The sequence below is a fragment of the Ictalurus punctatus genome, chromosome 25 (assembly GCF_001660625.3).
Source record: "Ictalurus punctatus breed USDA103 chromosome 25, Coco_2.0, whole genome shotgun sequence".
Classification (NCBI taxonomy): Eukaryota; Metazoa; Chordata; class Actinopteri; order Siluriformes; family Ictaluridae; genus Ictalurus; species Ictalurus punctatus.
The window spans coordinates 20,145,491-20,162,640 of NC_030440.2; the positions used below are offsets into that span (position 1 = coordinate 20,145,491).

Sequence of the window (17,150 nt, forward strand, 5' to 3'; positions counted from 1 at the left end):
GTAGGATGCCACTCGGGTGTGGTCCCCCTGACTTGTGGAGTCCCCCAAGGCTCTATTTTGGCCCCTTTATTGTTTTCTCTCTATATGCTTCCTTTAGGCTCTGTTTTTGAAGAGAGCATGGCTTGTATTATCATTGCTAACCTTAACCCTATACACAACTTTATTTGGCCCTGAAGCGTAGACTCTCTTGGTGCCTGTCTTTCCGATGTCAAACTCTAGATGTCATTAAATTTTTTAATCTAAATGATTAAAACGGAGATCATCGTGTTTGGCTCTTCTGAAGTCCCAAACACTTCTCACTTAAATTCTGGTGTTTTATCTTCTTCAGCTAAATCGTGTGTAAAATAATTATTTGGTAGTGCACTTAAATTTGATAAGCAAATTAATTTAGTTGTCAAATCAAGTTTTTACCACGTAAGAGTGCTGGCTAAAGTGAAGACTTTTCTCTCTTTTAAACACTTTAAAACTGTGATTCATGCTTTTATTTCTCAGAGACTACTACTGTAACTCCCTGTATTTTGGAATAAACAGTTCTTCCATATCTAGATTACAAATGGTCCAAAATGCGGCTGCAAGACTTTTAACCGGTGTTTGAAGACACAAACATATTACCCCTGTTTAAATGTCATTACGTTGGCTCCCAGTCCACTTTAGAATTGATTTTAAAGTGCTTCTGCTTGTTTTTAAATGTTTAAACCCTCTTACCTTTCTGACTTGTTGTGTGAACACCATCCAGTGAGGACTCTCAGGTCCATCAGCCAGAGTCTGTTAACTATTCCTAAGTCAAAGTTATAATCGAGGGGTGACTGAGCTTTTGCCATAGGCGCTCCTAAACTTTGGAACAGTTTATCGATCCATATTAGAACTGCACCAACAGTATATATTTTAAAATTAAAATAAAAAACTTCTCTTCATTCTGCCTATAACTGGTGAAGTCCTTTGTTTGCTGTTTTTTTGTTGTTGTTTTTTGTTTTGGTGTATTTGTAATTCTTTTGAGAACATTGTACAGCACATTGTTTAACTTTAGTTGTTTTAATTATGTTTTATAAATAAAGTGAGATTAGATGGGTTATATTATAAATCCTGATCTACTTTTCTTTTGCTTTAAACTCCAGCAGCTACTTCACCTGCTCTCACCTCCATCTCTGTGCTTATAGTGTCGCTATCTGGCTACTAGCTCAGCTTTCTAACAGAAACAGTAAACACAAAGCATCCTGACTGGCTAATCCTGTTTCTCATCACAGCAGCTGCTCTCAAATATCTGTTATTTTGTAAAGATGCACACACTTAAATAGTCTGTTGGCTTTTCTTCTTTCTAGAAACATAATATTCTAATTTCAGAACATACTGTAGGTAATTGATGTTAATGGATAGAAAGTTAAATATTAATAATAAAAAGTCTTTGATTACAGACCTTCTGCATCTCACAGAAATGCTGATGTGGCCAGGGTAGAATCTGAGTTTCACTCCTGCTCTAATATTTTATAATCATAATGACTTTTTAATCAGTTTCCTTCTCGGTTTCAGTAAACTTATCTGTCTGTCTGTTTGTGTACACTGTTGGAAAAGCATTTGCTGATATTTTGGCTCTCCCACTCTCCTCACATCCCAAATGCTCCCTATTCACTATTGATTAATCTTTATTCTACAGAGGCCTGGTCCTGGAGAACCCCCTGTCCTGCAGATTTGAGTGTTTTCCTGCTCTAACACACTTAATTCCACTACTCTGCTCATGAGCAACCATCAGTGTGTTGGAGCAGGAAAACACTAAAACTGCACACTCTGCCCTGTTCACCACATAATGCATTATATGTGGGCATGTCTAAAAGGACTCAGGAAATCCCACAATGCACTGCAGCAGGGTTACCGCACACTGGATGACAAGCTAATTTTGAGTAATCTCATTATGAAACACCTGTACTTACACACTAATAGCGTTAATGATATTTCTTCAGTCATGTAACTTCTGTCTTTGTATCAGTATTTATTTCTCTAAATATATAAGTCTACATACTGTTTAACTTCACACTGAAACTAAAATCTGACTTTTAGAAAGTGTGTGTCCCTGTGCAGGCTAGTGTGTGTGTGTGTGTGTGTGTGTGTGTGGGATGGGGGGGTACACCAGTGTGTATTGCAGTAGTGTGTAATTCAGTAGTGTGCAGTATAGTGGTGAGGTTCAAGGTTTCAAGGTTCTTTTTGTCACATACATATTACATGTATGTGATGTAATGTAATGAAATGTTTTTCCTTAATTCCTCGTCCCACAGTGCAACAACAAACAAACTAACAACAATGTAAGGAAATGCACACAAATAATAAAAATACAATATAATAAAATATAGTAGACTATATATGAATATAATGTGAATAGAATATAATGTAGAGGAACAAATATGCAGAGTTGTAGAGTGTATACAGAAACTATACAGTGTGCAGATTTTTTCTCTGTAGTGCAGACTGTTTTGTGCGTTTCTGTGTGCCCTGGTCCTGCATCGCCGATGTAGATGTCTGCGATGCAGAGGAGAGAAGTTCTGACCAGGCCAGAACCTGGCCACGCGTTGTAGATGGTAGTGACTCTGGCATGCCCTTGCCACCAAGTTGTTTGTGTGTGTTGTCCAGAAGAGGTATTCTGTGAGGTGGACCCCAAGGTATTTAAAGCTGCTCTGGGGATCTCAGATGCTCAGGGTGAGTGTGGAGGAGGTGTGGTTTCCCATCCTGACCACCTGGGAGCATTTGATTAGGAAGTCCAGGATCCAGTGTATGCCCCCAGGAGGTCAGGATGGGAAACCATACCTCCCCAGTGTGCACTGAAATAGTGTGTACTACGGTAATGTGCAATATTAGTGTGTATTGCAGTAGTGTGTACTGTACTGTATATAAACTAATCTTTCATATGAAAGAATGGGGGGGGGGGGGGGCTTTGTTAATGTTATGAAAAGTAAGAGTATTTGGGTTTGGAATGACATAAGGGGAAGTAAATCATAACAGAATTTTTATTTTTAGGTGAACTATCCCTTTAACTTAGCCAATTAACCTAATTAGTTGCAAAATGTTCCTCCAGCTGTTTCTTTTTTACTAACACTTAGTGTTCCAGACTTTTGTTGCCCCATCCCAACTTTTTGAGATGTGTTGCGGCCATCAAATTCAAAATTACCTTTTTTTTTCTTCTTAAACTGGTACATTTCCTCATTTTAAACATATGTGTTTTCTATGTCCTCTTGTGAATAACATTCGGGTTTATGAGATTTGCAAATCATTGCATTCTGTTGTTATTTACATTTTACAGTGTCCCAACTTTTTTGGAATTGGGGTTGTATTTCTTTTTGAACAATACTTCTTTGCCATCTAAAATACACACAAAAAAAACTAATGACTAATACACAAATCTGTGTTATTGGCATTGTGGTAGGCATGAAGCAGATTGCAGCATGAAATGCAATACAATGGGTATAGAGGGATTTATTACCTTATATACCTGCTGTTTCATATTTGATACACACATTTTCAACACGGTTTTACTATAAAATAAGATAGGAAATGTAATTATAAGTTGCTTCAATAGAGTAAATATTCATATTGAATATTTGAACGATATAAATGTTATTCTTGCCGTAACTTTTTCAAAATTAGAAAAGATTTCCCTGCCAAAAAAAACTTGAGTCGTTAGATGAAAGCAGACATTTGGGATATGGCCTTTAAAGGCCTACTACTGTCTGCAATGTCCGGATAATCCACCAGAGGGCAGAAAACTATCAGACTCCATACAACAGGTTTGTCAGGAAACTATTGATCATGTTGACGACGTAGAGTCTCAGAATCTCATGCATCAAATATGATACAAATGGCGCTCCAGGAATGAAAAAAAAAAATAGTTAAAAGAACTAGATTTGCAAATACTATGTATTTTAATTTTAATAAAAGACTCCTAACCATGACCAAAAACACACTTTCGTCAAAGCCACACGTTTTACTATGTTCTAGTTTAAGTCCGAGGATAATAACTCTCCCACTTGCAGTTTTATGAAACATTTTTTTAGATAACTGAATTAACTGGAAAACTGTCAGTAAAGCCAGGTCACCACATGGGGGGAGTGTGTGTGTGTGTGTGTGTGTGTGTGTGTGTGGGGGGGGGGGGGGGGGGGGGGGGGGGGGGGTGTTGTATAGTGATTACAACTCTGGGGTGTAATTCTCTGTAAAGGAAACAAAATTATTAGTTCACCTCTCAAGTCTCGTCATTACTTAATTTAACACGTGACGTGACATCTGCTTTATTCATAATTCCCAACCTTCCTTACAAACAATCAGGGAGTTAGGGTTTTTTCCACTATAACAAGTATATGACGCGTTTCTGGTCTCAAATTTTAGCTTTTTTTATTATTTATTTTATTTTATTTAATTTCTTACAATGTATAAATTTTTGAATTTCTGTTATGATGGTTCTTTTCCATAACACCGAATCCGGTAATAAAGAGTGAGTTAATGATTTAAACTCTATCACTTTGATGGGAAAATCACGTTGAAAAGCAGGATACTTGTTTACAGTACATGAACTTTTACCTTCTCTTCAGAAAATATCATACAATACAAAAGGAATGAGAAAAGAGCCCCAGCCTCTGCGGCGGTCACGTGACACAAGAAGGTCCGACCCGCACCAGGAGATCCAGCTGAGTGCTGAATTAATCAGTTCGGTTTCTCATAATTAGTCCTTGGCTGCATTATCACTGTATTTCCGTGTTCGGAATATGATCAGAGTTTGAGTAAGTAGTGTTACTGAAAAGGTAACATTTTTATTTAATTCTGATCAAATGAATTGAATAAAGATCCGATCGATTTTGCTGAAGGGTATCTCAGGTCCAAATCAGTGATATGATCCGATCTTCCCATCACTACCGCGTGGGTCGGTCAGACCGGCTGAAGCTCCGCCCGCGCATGCGCACAAACCGATTTTCGAAAAAAGCGGTCACTTGAGGAAATACATCTGATTTTATAGGAGTGTGTGTTCTCAATAAGAAAATAGCGCATTCTCCCATACACACATACACATGCATATACACACACGTATACTGATACATACATTTCCACACACACACACTGCGGAGATTCTCGGCGTTTCTGCGCTGTTTTATCGGATTAAAGTGCGGATTTAGTGAAACGTTAATCTCGGTAAGTAACTTAGTTTCCTGTGCGACTTCCTACATTCTTTACCACACACACACACACTTGGAATTGTGTGTTTATTAAACAGTTTTAAAACCAGTGTGTTGATGGAGATCACCTGTGTGTGTTGGTTTATATATATATATATATATATATAATATTTGTGTGTCAGCTTTACTGGGGAAGTTTTGGTGTATGTACAGTTTCATGGTTGATAATGCTGAGTAAATCAAACAGGTGTGTGTGTGTGTGTGTTCAGGTTTAGTGAGGGTTTGTTGAATGTTCAGGTGTGTGTGAGTGTACCATGGTTCAGTAAGATTTGCAGAGGTAGCTTATGTGTTTTATAAACAGAAGATTGTTTTGAGTTTGGAGTTACTGCTCATCACTGCTGCTGTTTAACAGTAAAGTGTTGGCCAAACTGCTTCCTCTGAGAGTTTAACATGGTACTCATTAACACATTGCTGTAGTGCTACTGCAAGGGAACACTTCTGGTCTTTATCTAAGCACAGACTACACACTACACCAGGAGGATGCTACCTACTACTCTAAGTCCAACAACATGGAGTCTTTTAAAGCATCTATGATTAGCTTAATCAGCAAGTGAAGTCCATGTTGCTGCTGCTTTAAAAACATCTTCTCATGTGTAAAGCAGAAACTGAAAAACCGATGGAAGATTTGGGCCCAGTGGTGAACACCTGCAGATCAGGTGACGTAGCATTCGGGATAGCAAGAAATGAAAATCCATGACCAATTCTGGAGGCTGGAGATATGTGATGGATGTGGAAGGGAATTCTGGTCAACACCTTCCACCTTCCATATATATATATATATATATAATTAATAACTATTGGATATTCATGCCACAATAGAAGGGAATTAAGAATGGTGAAAAACAGAATGGAGAAAATCACAAGTAGATGTAGATCATTCCACATGGAAGTCTTTTTCCCCCACCACCATCATCTCTAAATCATGAAGACAGTCACTAGAGTCAACTTCCAACTTTTCTTTATTTCCTTTCTCGAATATGAATGTGCTGTTTACAAGTTCTGTTCCTCTTACCTAAAACCAGCTCCTGGATCCCATCCATCATGGTTTAAAACACTCACACTGTACAGAAACTGCGCTTATGGTTAAAAGCTCCATGCCAATAGAACAGTTATCTTGTCGCTACTGGAAATTTCAGCAAAGTTAGACAGAGTTAACCAACAGGACTAACCTGCTGTGTATGCTTTGCAAGTACCAGGAGAACATGCTTATTGAAGAGAAGTGAATGAATGGTTTACTTGTTGGTGTTATTAGTTTTAAACTATTTTGGTGATGTATATAAAGTACCTTAAATTCCACACTTGGTGCACAGCACTGTTTATTGTTTTTGTTGATGTGTGCATGTGTTATTTGAATATGTGTACACACACACACACACACACACACACACACACACACACACACACACACACAGAGCTTGTTTGTAGTTTGGTGTGGTCATGTGACTCAGCGCTGTCCGGAGAGAGACAGTCTGTTTGTTTATTGTTTATTTTCAGCTGTGAGATTTAAACTTCATTTTATCTTCTTCATTTATAATAAGTGTATAATATTTATTGTGACATTTCACAGCACTTTATTCTCATTTAACCAGGTTCTAGACTGTACTGTGTGTTTGCCTGCTGAGCAGCTGCTGTTCTGCGCTGGTGAGTTTACACAGCTCTCATTTTCATTGTGTTCAGTATCATCAAGAGGCATATGCTGATATATAACGTGTATATTGTGATAGTTGCCTATTATTACAAAAGTTTGATATCATGGTTTACGATATTACAATTTTTACTGTTAACAATGTTTAAAAATGACTGCATTTTCAGCTCTAAGACTTTTAACTAAATCCTGCTTTATTTTTGTGTGTGAAACTTGGAGATGTTGTGTGCAGATGTTCACTGCTGTGTCTGGCATCTTATTTCACGTGTAATGTCAGTCTGTCCATTATGGGACTGTGTGACGTGTACTAAACACAAATATACATCAAATCAGAGTTTGGAAAATGAACAAGTTTGCCATTTAACTATGTTAGAGAAAATGGAGAAAGAATTTAGTTGTTTACACTTTAACTGATCATTTGTGAAAACAATTATGCTGAACTTTTTGTCGTCATTATTCTTATTGTCTTGTTGTCATTTCTCATTCACACCTCTTCCTCTAAGTGTTTCTCCTCTCCCTCCAGTCACTTCTTTACATTTGTAATGTTCTGATGATTTAATTTCTCATTGCTTACATAAACTGGTCCATGTAGCTTTAGGGCAATTTGTGCAATCTCAAGCCTTGACTACTGTACATTTGTTTTTAAATCCAGGTTTATAATATATGACTGCTGTAAGAATTGAGCATTTTATTATGTCATCGCCATAAGTATGTGTAATGTAAGAGACTAAAAAAACAAAGGAATTTTCCTTGTACTGACATACGTGTCTAGTGGGAAGTGATTTGTTATAGGAAAATGATCCACATCAGGGAGGTGTGATACTAGATACTGGGAGGTGTGATACTAGATACTGGTTTTGCAGCATTGTTCAAACACTCGGCTGCCTATCTTATGTACATCTGGAAGATTTAAACGCGACATGCGCTAGATGGCATGTCAGAGCAAAAACATCTCTGTCCGTCAGATTTCAAACTGCAAAATGTTTAGCGATTTTATGCCCGTGACGTTAAACACACTGATAAGCTGATAAGTGCAGAAAACAAAGCTGAATTACGCTAATGAAAATTTTTAAATATGGCTCCCAGTAACATTGCAAAATATTAGCACAGAAATTCCATCTTCATTATTTCTAATATTCATTTCTAAAAAAAAAAATGTAAAAAATGAATGAAACAAAAGAGGGCATTGTGAGCTTCTCTCCCAACCCCATTTATAAATCAAGCAACCCCATGTCTGGGAGCTCCTGGTTTAGCGTTTTAGGATTTAGGTTGAACCCCAGATTATTTCACTTAAAACATATTAGGTGGTTAATTTCGAAACGAAAGTTTGCCTGCTGCCTTAAAAATGTGAGTAAACTGAAATTGAAGATAATTTTTGCTTCAATTTTACCAGTTTTACTAGTCAAGAATGGATTACTTTCATTTTAATTTTTGGAAACTTATAAACTTGTTGAATATTCAAAACTTGTCGTGGCAATTGGAAGAAATAAGTTCAAATTTTTTCGATCATGTTTTACAGTGTTCATGGGTTTACAGAATCTATAACTTCACTTCCAGCCTCAATCAGAAACAGTTTTACAGGATCCTCAGAAAATCACACCGTAACCTCCATCCGTCAATAATATAAACACCCTCATTATTTGACCAATAACATTACACACATCCTTGTTTTCAATTATAGGACTTTTGATCAAGTACACATCGCGTATACACACACACACCCCTTTAAAAAATAACCCAGACAGTCTTCAAGTTTTTGAAAAATCTCACTTCTGGTTTCTGCCAGTGTTGATTCTGAACATTTTAGTCTGATGTTTTGGTTTGGATTTGATTCTATACAGTTTACAAGTTTGACTTAGCCAAGTGTATTCTGATTGGCGATTTCCCAACCAGGTCTTTCACTCCATGTTTGAGTCACCAGTATTTGCATCCAAATCCTGTGTGATCTTCTGACAGAAGAATTTCATTCATGAAACAGGGTTTGGTGAATTCCATCAGGCTCCCTTCTGCTCAAGGGCAAGGTGTAAGGGAACAACAACAGCTGGCCACCACCCATGCTATGCTAGATGAGCTAATTTACAACTTAAAGCAGTTCGATTTCCTTTCTTTCCCTGCATGTACGCAGTATCAATTCCACATATCACACCTGAGTATCATCATGGTGCCGCCAATATTATAATAATAATAATAATAATAATAATAATAATAATAGTAAACCAGGGACACGCAGAGAGTTCCGCAGGAGCTCAAATGTAAAATAAAAAAAAAAAAGGGCTACGTCACCGAAGAAATATAGAAATAATTACAACACAACAGCAACTTTTAGTGGAGACATGAATCCAAAGAATCATTAAAAGAACATTTAAATATTATGAAATGTATTACCATCCACAAATGTAGTGACACACCCACTGTATGTCACTCACTGTAAAGTCAGTAAAACTATTCATTTCTCAGTTAAAAGTACATTTGGCAGCAGCACTTTATGTTCATAAAAAGGCAGCACTGCTTGCTGAACTGGCTTTTTACTCTCAAAATTTTAAGATGCCCCTTTCTCTTCCTCCTTCTTCAGTTTTTCTTTAATTTTCTGCACTCTGTCTGTTTGGCATCGTGCATTCACTGACTATATAACATGTTTATATATATATATATATATATATATATATATATATATATATATATATATATATATATATATATATATGGAAGATTCATAAAAAAAAAAGAACACACTGTGGAGCTCAGGAACACTGAAAACAGTAGGGTGATTACAGAAAACAACTGTGGTGAATGACCAATGAATTATTTCCCTGTTAAAGAAAAACAACAGTTCTTGTATTTCCTCCTTTGTTGCTTGTATTTCCTCATTTGTTGCTTGTGTTTCCTCATTTGTAAGTCGCTTTGGATAAAAACGTCTGCTAAATGAATCAATGTAAATTTAACAGTTCAGGAGGTAGACATATCTGTGTCAAAGTCAACAATCAAGAGAAGACTTCACCAGAGTAAAAAAAGTGGGTTTACCCCAAGATGTACACTACTGGTAAGCCTTAAAATCAGGAAGAGCAGAATAGAGTTTGTAGTTGCGCTGTATTTGACTTTCTGAAGACAAAACTGAAGGCAAAATGCCACAGAAACAAGACGTAAAGGCCTGGCTGGGCATCACCAGGCAAGAAACCCAGCTTCTGATGACATTTATGGGTTCCAGACTTCAGGCAGACATTCACTGCAAAGTATTTGCCACCAAGTATTAAAAATGACAATTTACGATTACGTAACTTGTCAAATTAAAATTAAAACTACATATTTAACGTACTATAATTCCTTCACCATTCACCCAATTTGGATGTAATTAAATTAAACCAAATTAAAGATGAAAGTCTGCACTTTAAGATTTCAGCTCCAATATGCTATGGTAGCTACAGCTGACTTGTAACCACCAGTTTCGGTACTATTACATTGATTGGCTGTGTTTATTATTAGGCGTAGATAATGTGGAGCATCTGCTATACAGGTCCCTGTGAATGGGCTGCTACTATAGTGCATTAATATACACTTATCCTTAATATATGCAAATGTACAGTGAGGGAAAAAAGTATTGATCCCCTGCTGATTTTGTATGTTTGCCCACTGACAAAGAAATGATCAGTCTATAATTTTAATGGTAGATTTATTTGAACAGTGAGGGACAGAATAACAACAAGAAAATCCAGAAAAATGCATGTCAAAAATGTTATAAATTGATTTGCATTTTAATGAGGGAAATATGTATTTGACCCCTCTGCAAAACATGACTTAGTACTTGGTGGCAAAACCCTCGTTGGCAATCACAGAGGTCAGACGTTTCTTGTAGTTGGCCACCAGGTTTGCACACATCTCAGGAGGGATTTTGTCCCACTCCTCTTTGCAGATCTTCTCCAAGTCATTAAGGTTTCGAGTCTGACGTTTGGCAACTCGAATCTTCAGCTCCCTCCACAGATTTTCTATGGGATTAAGGTCTGGAGACTGGCTAGGCCACTCCAGGACCTTAATGTGCCTCTTCTTGAACCACTCCTTTGTTGCCTTGGCCGTGTGTTTTGGGTCATTGTCATGCTGGAATACCCATCCACGACCCATTTTCAATGCCTGGCTGAGGGAAGGAGGTTCTCACCCAAGATTTGACGGTACATAGCCCCGTCCATCGTCCCTTTCATGTGGTGGAGTTGTCCTGTCCCCTTAGCAGAAAAACACCCCCAAAGCATAATGTTTCCACCTCCATGTTTGACGGTGGGGATGGTGTTCTTGGGGTCACAGGCAGCAAACACGGCGAGTTGAGTTGATGCCAAAGAGCTCCATTTTAGTCTCATCTGACCACAACACTTTCACCCAGTTGTCCTCTGAATCATTCAGCTGTTCACTGACAAACTTCAGACGGGCATGCATATGTGCGTTCTTGAGCAGGGGGACCTTGCGGGCACTGCAGGATTTCAGTCCTTCACGGTGTAGTGTGTTACCACTTGTTTTCTTGCTGACTATGGTCCCAGCTCCCTTGAGATCATTGACAAGATCCTCCCGTGTAGTTCTGGGCTGATTCCTCACTGTTCTCATGATCGTTGCAACTCCACGAGGTGAGATCTTGCATGGAGCCCCAGGCCGAGGGAGATCGACAGTTCTTTTGTGTTTCTTCCATTTGCGAATAATCGTACCAACTGTTGTCGCCTTCTTACCAAGCTGCTTGGCAATGGTCTTGTAGCCCATTCCAGACTTGTGTAGGTCTACAATCTTGTCCCTGACATCCTTGGAGAGCTCTTTGGTCTTGGCCATGGTGGAGAGTTTGGAATCTGATTGATTGATTGCTTCTGTGGACAGGTGTCTTTTATACAGGTAACGAGCTGAGATTAGGAGCACTCCCTTTAACAGTGTGCTCCTAATCTCAGCTCGTTACCTGTTTAAAAGACACCTGGGAGCCAGTAATGTTTCTGATTGAGAGGGGGTCAAATACTTATTTCCCTCATTAAAATGCAAATCAATTTATAACATTTTTGACATGCGTTTTTCTGGATTTTTTTGTTGTTATTCTGTCTCTCACTGTTCAAATAAATTACCATTAAAATTATAGACTGATCATTTCTTTGTCAGTGGGCAAACGTACAAAATCAGCAGGGGATCAAATACTTTTTTCCCTCACTGTAATATATATCTATCCATCTATTTAATCTTTCTATTTATCTATCTCTGTCTATTAGGGCTGCAACTAACGATTATTTTCATAATCGATTAGTTGGCTGATTTTTCGATTAATCAGATGGAGAGAGGGCAACCTTTCAGTACCATTTTTATTGTTTATTTAAAATAAAATCCACAAACTGAGTGTTACAAATATAAACTTCCGACTAAAACTTTACACAACTGTTTGTCCAATTATATAAGACTGAAACGACCCCAATACACACACAGCAGAATATATATTATTAATTTATAACTGTAGTTTAATTCAGTGGTTTTTGTGCATCCATAAAAAAAATTATGCATAAGTACTTGGTTTATATTTACATTATTTTTATATATATATATATATATGACAGAATTATTTTTTATGGATGCACAAAAAGGACTGAATAAAACTACTGGCCTAAATTTATAATAAAAACTCACTTTCACTGCACGTTGTGGTTTCTGTTACTCACTGCCTTTAGACATATTATTTCACTTTTGATCATAGTGTTTTAATTAGACATTACCGATCTTACTCGTGCTCTCACTCTGCATCTCCACATCTGCATCGCACGTGAGGAGCTAACTAACACATCATTTACTAACACATCACTTCCGTTATAATAAACAAATCGCGCAAATACAGCATATAATGACAATAAAATGGAATTAAACTAAACCTTTTAAGCAATTTGTGACCTCATAACTGTCATACCTCCGTGCTACACAAACTCTGTTTTATAAAGATTATAAATCTTCTCGGCGCACTTTAATATAAAATGCTTCCCTGCCTTAGAGGATTTAGAGGTCTCGCACGTTCTTCCTCAGTCATGTGACTGTTCGCCTCCGTATGATGAAGACTGAGGTCATGTTGGGAATAAAAGGTAATGCTGACAGAAAGTAAACAGAAGAAAGTCAGTGTCAGTAACTCTGAGGCTAAAGCTAGTGGCGTCACATTACGTGCGTGTGACGTCACACGCCATTGACTAGGAAGCGGATTATACTTCTGGTTAGAAAAAACCCGCTAGTGTTCCATTTGAGATGATATTACCTTTCTAAAATACACACACTAGACAAGGGGTGGGCAGTCTTATCCTGAAAGGGCAGGTGTGGGTGCAGGTTTTAATTCCAACCAAGCAGAAGCCACACTTGAATCTACTGAAAGCCAAGATCACCTGATTAAACAGGTGGAATCAGGTTGGAATGAAAACCTGCACCCACACCGACCCTTTCCGGATAAGATTGCCCACCCCTGCACTAGATGGTAGAGTACACAGTGTATAGTGTAACTGTACAGTGCTTTATTTGGGACACAACTTTAGTATTTACTCTCCGAAACGTGTTTTCGGAACAGAAGTAACGTAATGAGTAAATCTCCCCCCGTGCCATGTGCAGACCAACTAATCCACAATGAGATTCGTTGGCGATTTTCATAATCAATTATTATCGATTTTATCGAGTAGTTGTTGCAGCTCTACTTTTGACCATAGTGTTTTAATTAGACATTACAGATCAATACTCGCGCTACACTGTCACCGCGCGTGATCAGCAACGTGGCCTCGTTACTAATAGATCACTTTCATTATAGTAAACAACAGAATATACACTGCAAGCACGCAAATATACATCATATAATGACAATAAACTTAAATTAAACTAAACCTTTTAAGCAGTTTGCACCACTTTCCCCTGCCCCTTACACACAGTGGAGTATTTTGGATGTAAACCTAACTTGAACCTAAGTTCTTGTGCAGCACTGTTTGATCTCCATGGTGGTTAATATAAAATGCCCCTGTGCCTTAGATTTATTCAGAGATAAATCATTTCACCCCAGTGATGCACAGCTTCCAGGCAGGACCCAAAATAATGTACACTCTATGGCCTAAAGTTAGTGCAGACCTGACCATCACATCCATATGTGCTTTTTTTAACATGCCATAGTAGATGAACCCCCACCACCACCACCACCACTGGGTTTTGGAGCATGGCTTTGGTGATTTGCCCATTCAGCCACAAGCACATTAGCAATGTGTGTAATTGTGGGGTTTTGTTTTGTGTGTGAGAAGCCAAAGAAGAATTCCACAATGGTGGACCATAAAGATCAATCAATCAATCTATCTATCAAGGACAGGCACTGATGTCGGGTGAGGAGGTCTGATGTGCCCTGGGCATTCCAGTTCATCAAGGTTGACATCAGGTTGTGCAGGCCACTCAAGTTCTTCCACACCAACCTTGGCAAACCATGTCTTTATTGACCTCTTTTGTGCATAGGGGCACAGTTATGTTGGGAAATGTTTGGGCTAGTTCCAATGAGGAGAAATGGTAAAGACACAGCATAGCCATATTATAGACAATTGTGTTTTTCCATCTCTGTGGTTTGTGGAAGGCCACATATGGGTGCGATAGTCAGGTATTCAGAAGCCTTTGGCCATATAGTGTATTAAAAACCTGTTGTCCAATGAATGTTGATATTTGCCCCCATTAAAGCACATTGTATTTGTATTTTCCATACAAGCTATCTGGGTTTTTATTTCAGGTAAGAGCATACATTGGTGTGTATGTCTGCTGCTGCTCTCTGGACCAATTTTCTGACTTTTTCCACTGTTATTTCTTTTCCTCATTATGGAACACACATTATAGTCTTGAAGTAATTTCCCCACTAGACTGCTTTAATATTACAAACAACTACTCCAGAGAAATTACCTCTGATGTTTTGGATTATTCTCACACTAACCCAAGTCCTCACTGCCTCAATCCACTGAGCTGACCTGGCATCCAGTTTCTCTCAAGTCACCAGACATTGAGGTTTTCTCTTTGTAAAAGTACATGGTACTAAGTACTTTTCTGACATCATCAGCACAATTTTTATGTCTTGTTTAGACTCCCTCTACTTGGAAAATCACTTTTATCTACAACTCCTCCAGAACGCTGCAGCTAGGCTTCTGACTGGAACCAGGAAGAGAGATCATATATCTTCTATTCTGGCATTTCTTAAATGGCTTCCTGTAAAATACAGAATAAACTTTAAAACACTGCTCTTTGTTTTTAAAGCCCTCAATGGTCTAGTACACACACATGTATCTTCAAAGGAGATTTTCATGCAGGATGCACAGTCCACTGAAAACAATTTGCACTATATGAACGAACAGTGTGATATTACAGTGAGATATAAGATAATTTGATTCACTAAAATATTGGATTTCTCAAACTCTGAGAAAAGTGCCTTCTGCCCTTTCAGCTTACATGAACTCGCAGACACCCTTGTTTCACTACTTTCAAGGAGAGATGGCTATGGTAGAGGTTTGTAGCTAAATCTCAAAACTTTCAGTGAATACCAGGAATGGTAAAATTGTGGTGATTATTGGTTATTATTGCCCACAGTAAAACTCAGTACATGTTGGGAAAGGAATGCATTGAAAAATCTGTGCAGTAAGACAATACCATAGATATTAGGATGCCTGGAATATAGTAGCAAGCTTACTCTAATAATCAGGAAGGTACTGAAGCATAAGGGAGATCTGGCAGTCTTCTGTCTGGATAATTCAAATGCATTATTATACATCAACTCCATACAATAGGTCACTACCACCCTATAGAAGCACCTGGTTCCCAGCCACAGATGGCTTTGGCATCACTGGGAATCAAACTTGTAATCTCCATTAAATAGGGCTTTCATAAATCAGCAGAATGCGAATTGTAATGAATCAGTAAAGAAACTAATCAGGAGTCCAGAAAGCAAGATTTCAAGAGCTTATAAATTCAGGAGTTGTCAATATGTAAGTTTGTGACAGTTTTATAAAGAGTCATGGAGTCATAAGAAGTTGTGGGTGTATGTGTATCAGTGATGTATAATGAATGGACAAAGTTCAGAGTGAATTAATGATAAATCTCTGCTGGAGAACACTGACCTTTAACACATAAGTACACTTGCACCCACTGTCTTCAAAAGGAATCTGTTAGAGAAAAGTTTGTGTGTGTGTATGTGTGTGAACTGTAGTTCCTCAATGATTTGATCATATTTGGTGTTAACTGCAGACTGGTTAGGTATGCTTCCCTCTCTGTTGTTATTGTTGTTGTTGTTGTTGTTGTTATTATTAGGGGACAAACCTCTGAACAATTTGTCCTAAAATCATCAAATTGGTCTCAATAGATTCAGTGGGCTATACAGAGTCCAACGATATGAAAAATCCATGTGGTGGCCATTTTTGATGTTGGGCATTTTGAATTTAGCCACAAAATGCTGTGTTTTATGAACGACTTGGCGTATCATTACTAAACTCGGTCAATGTCTTTGGCACAATAGCTTGAAGATAGTCAAAAAGTTTCAGGACAGCACCACCTTGCCTACTGTTATGAGACTGATCTTGATAGATTCCATGGTTCATGCAGAGAACAATGATACCAGTTATCGTATGTTTGAGCAAACATTCTGTCTGCCATTGAAAAAATAAATAAATAAATAAAAAAATTCAAGACCTATTTTTTCCAACTCATCCTAGGCCGTTTGTCTGATTTGCACGAACATTGGGCTGCATCGTGTACAGGCACTTATCACAAAAAATTATTCACAGAATTTTGATAAACCATACCATTTACGAATGGCGCTTCAACGAATCCAACAATGAACACACAAAATTGAACTTGAGGCTGTATTTCCACAACGCTTTGAGGGATTGTGACAAAACTTGGTATGTGTCATCACTAGAGCTGCAACAACTAATCGATAAAATCGATAATAATGGATTATGAAAATCGTTGTCACCGAATCTCATTATGGATTAGTTGGTCTGCACGTGGCACAGGGGAGATTTATTAATTTCGTTACTTCTGTTCCGAAAACACGCTTCGGAGAGTAAATACTAAAGTTGTGTCCCAGATGAAGTACTGTACACTTACACTATGCACTATTAACTCTACTGTCTGTTTTAGAAAGGTAATATCATCTCTCATATAACACTAGTGATTTTTTACTAGTGTTTTAACCGGAAGTATAAGCTGCTTCCTAGTCAACAGCGCATGATCATACGCACGTAATGTGACGCCGCTAGCTTCAGCAGATACCCAGAGTCACTGACAATGGATTTCTTTAGTTTACTGTTTATGTCAGC

General features: G+C 38.0%; 1 protein-coding gene across 3 annotated transcripts in view; it reads left to right on the plus strand.

The window, feature by feature from the left end:
- The first annotated feature begins 4,951 nt into the window (after positions 1 to 4,951).
- The window catches only part of LOC108257666 (pleckstrin homology domain-containing family G member 3), a 39,734-nt gene continuing 27,535 nt past the window's right edge, over positions 4,952 to 17,150 (plus strand). For 2 of the 3 annotated variants that reach the window (XM_017455587.3, XM_047150913.2), the window contains exons 1-2: positions 4,952 to 5,163; positions 6,797 to 6,848. The gene's annotated coding sequence lies outside the window, so the exon portion shown is untranslated. Of the gene's footprint in view, positions 5,164 to 6,614; positions 6,704 to 6,796; positions 6,849 to 17,150 lie in introns of those variants that run through there. The other variant, XM_053675739.1, reaches the window with a different exon arrangement.